Source organism: Cucurbita maxima, unplaced genomic scaffold (assembly GCF_002738345.1).
Source record: "Cucurbita maxima cultivar Rimu unplaced genomic scaffold, Cmax_1.0 Cma_Scf00210, whole genome shotgun sequence".
Lineage (NCBI taxonomy): Eukaryota > Viridiplantae > Streptophyta > Magnoliopsida > Cucurbitales > Cucurbitaceae > Cucurbita > Cucurbita maxima.
Genome location: NW_019272226.1, coordinates 19091 through 22535, shown reverse-complemented (window position 1 = coordinate 22535; position 3445 = coordinate 19091). Strand labels below are relative to the sequence as shown.

Below are 3445 nucleotides of genomic sequence, written 5' to 3'. Positions count from 1 at the left end.
TTTTGAGGTGTTCAATTATTGGTTTTTTATTCAAAAGAGTCAACATCAAACCTCATGTCTTTAATTTGCAACCCATCCAGGGGAACGTCGATTGCATCGATTCCATCAACGGTCTTCCCATGAGTTTATGGTGCATGACCCAGTTTTTTATATCATCCACCTTCGAGCGCCATCGTCCATGAGATGCATTGTGGCCAACATAACTCTTAGGTCCTACGAGCAAGTTCGTGTAACCTTCAAGTATTGTTCTACGTCAAAAATAAAGTTTTTTAATTCCTTAGAATCCGAGTTCACATTTAAGGGTTTGTGTTTTTGGATTTTAAGTTTGTTAAGCCCAAAATGAGCTTGGCTTGGGGTGGGGTTCTCTACGACCCTCCTTGTCAAACTCACTTGGGTGCTCATCTCAGTCATCTCAGCCATGATGGCGTTCAACAAAAGAGACCTTGAAAATGACCGGATTATCACATTAACCATTTGAATCACCTCAACCTCACTTGTTAAAATTGAACCAAATATCTATGACATAACCCTATTAAGGGTTCAAAGTTCATAAAAGTCTTTTTAATCTAAGATAACTGGATCATTATAGTGACTCTCAAACAAAGTTCATAAGAGTCTTTTGATTTTAAGATACTATTGAACTCATCCATTATAATGCTTCTTAAAACCTAGGTAAAGTTTAAATATGAAACTATAAAATAAAAGAAATAAGAAAATAAAATTTCATTGTCGAGAATCAAACTCGGGTCTCCTCGATGAAAGCAAGATCTTCTATGTAATGTCTAACTCTTCGACACATTTTTTTATGAGTGTAATAGAGTTCTCAGAGCTACCGCCACATTTCTTGTTCTTCGATCATGTGTCTCTTTCTTCAAAAGAGTCAACATAAAACATTAGGTCTTTGATTGGAAACCCATCCAGGGGAGCGTCGATTGCTTCAATTCCATCAATGGTCTTCCCATGATTTTTTGGTGCATGACTAGTTTTTTATACAACTCACCTTCGAGCACCACCATAGTTTTGCATTGTCCATGAGATGCATTGTGGGCCAACGTAACTCTCAAGTCCTCTGAGTAAGTTCTTATAGTCTTGAAGTATAATATCAAAACATATTAAGGTATTTGATATGTTAAACAGTAAAATAATTGATGTGTATCATAAACATTAAATAAAAATATATATTTAAAATTTGAATGAGATTCATATTAATTAAACATATATTATGATATTCTACGACATTTTAATATTATTTAAATAAGATATTATATCTTAATGTATTAGGTATTCAAATATATAATTTGACAAAAATTATCACAAGTTCACCGTAAATAGAACCCTAGGGTTAAGTCAAAAAGCATCAAACACTAAATACTTTGAAATTTTAGGTGATATTTTGCAGAGGAAGCTGATAAGGTCTTCAAAGAGCATGTGGTGGTGTCTGACATTTTAGGTTAACAACATGTTGAAAAGAAACCAGAAATTCTGATACTGGTAATTAACTACAAACCTTTGAATAAGGTTTTAGAATAAATAAGATATCCAATCCAAATAAAAAATGATTTGATAAAAAGAATTTAGAGTCGAATGTTTTTATAAAATTCGATATGAAATTGGGATTTCGAAAAATTCTAATTTCCTAAAAGAACAAATATAAAATAGCATTTAATGTCCAGTTTAGAAAATATAAGAGGAACGTCATGCGATTTAGGCTAAAAAACACTCCATCCGAATTTCAGATGATTATGAATGATATTTTCAATTCTTTCAAAAAATATCAATAGTTTATATTGATGATGTGTTGATATTTTCTAAAACCATTAAGATGAACACTTTAAACATCTACATACATTCATTAATGCAATCAAAAGAAATCAGCTAGTTGTGTCCATACCCAAAATCAAATAATATCAAACTCAGATCCGCTTTCTTGGATTTTAAATTTATTTGAGCCTTATAAAACCCATTCAATGGTCCATTGAGTTTGTCTCAAACTTTCGTGATGACGTATCCTAGAAAAGCCAACTTCAAAAAAAAATTAGGTTCTCTCAATTATGTGTCTTAAATCCTTCAAGATCTCACGCATATTTACAAATGTCTTGATGAGTGTCTTGATGAGTGTCTTGAAAATAATACAAAGTCTTGATTTGTAAAGGATATCTCTACAACCGAAAAAAATCAAATCATTAGTCAAATAAACTCTAGACTTAAGTCTTATTGACCCAAGGGCAGATCTCATAGTGAAACGTGATGCATCAAATATCGGATAGGGAGGTATCTAAAATTGTCAAAGAGGACCGAGAATCAATTATCATATGTCATTCAAAAGCCTCTAATAATACCATACAAATTACTCAAAGAGGACCGAGAATCAATTATCATATGTCATTCAAAAGCCTCTAATAATACCATACAAATTACAAAACAGTAAAAAAAATATATATATATATTATTTCCATTGTACTCCGTGCACAACAATTTAAAAGGAAATTTAAAATAAATCCAGCGTATTTGTCATACTTTTGAGTTCAATTACTATAAATCAAGAAAAGAATTGAGTTGTAATAAAATATCACTTGACATTGGAATGTAATTTGAAGACTTTTTATCTTCGGGAGTTGAATTACATTTAAGATTATTTATGTTATTTCATATTTTCTTCAATTTGTATTTAATAGCTTTGGGTAGTTTGTAGATGAACTATGTTTGAATTATCTTTTTGGCCTTTCTATTTTCGACAAACACGTATTACACTTTTGGACTGACACTTGGTAGAAGGGGTCACTAAGGCTAAAATCATATAAAATGGGTTCATAGCTCAGTGGTAGAGCATTTGACTGCAGATCAAGAGGTCACCAATTCGAATTTGGTTGGGCCCTTTTAAAAATTTTGGACGAACACTTTGTTCGATTTGCTCCGAACCACCGAGTGTCTAAAGGAAAAGAAATAAGAATAATTACCGATTCCAAACCTTATTCCAAAGTCCTTCACCACATAGAACCATGCCCTTAGAACCTAAGGGCCACTATTCTCGGACAAGAACTGTGTGGTATCCAAGCACCCACTTACCGAGTCTTGTACTCACTCCATCTTTTTCATGTAACTAAGAGTAGTTGCCCTAGACCAACAACACCCACCAAAACTATTTTTGATGTTTTAAAATGATTTTTTTTTAACCTTTCCCTTATTGTGTACTATGAACCTATAAACTCTATTTTGAATCCCTTATTGTGTACTATGAACCTATAAACTCTATTTTGAATATAATGTAAATATTATGTTTATTATATTTTAATTCTTTTTTTATTTCGAGAAAACATTTTACTTTGTGTTCAACCTCTTTTAACTTGCTTCGGAAATGGCTCGTGACATAAACATAAAAAAGTAATTTTTTAGTATGAATTTTAATATAAGTTGCATTCTTATATTGACAAAACCACTAGTACCT

The 3445-nt window shown here is 31.8% G+C and overlaps 1 non-coding gene across 1 annotated transcript; it reads left to right on the top strand.

The window, feature by feature from the left end:
- The first annotated feature begins 2804 nt into the window (after positions 1-2804).
- TRNAC-GCA lies at positions 2805-2876 on the top strand. The gene has a single exon. It is a non-coding gene; the product is annotated as a tRNA-Cys (tRNA).
- Positions 2877-3445: the final 569 nt, after the last annotated feature.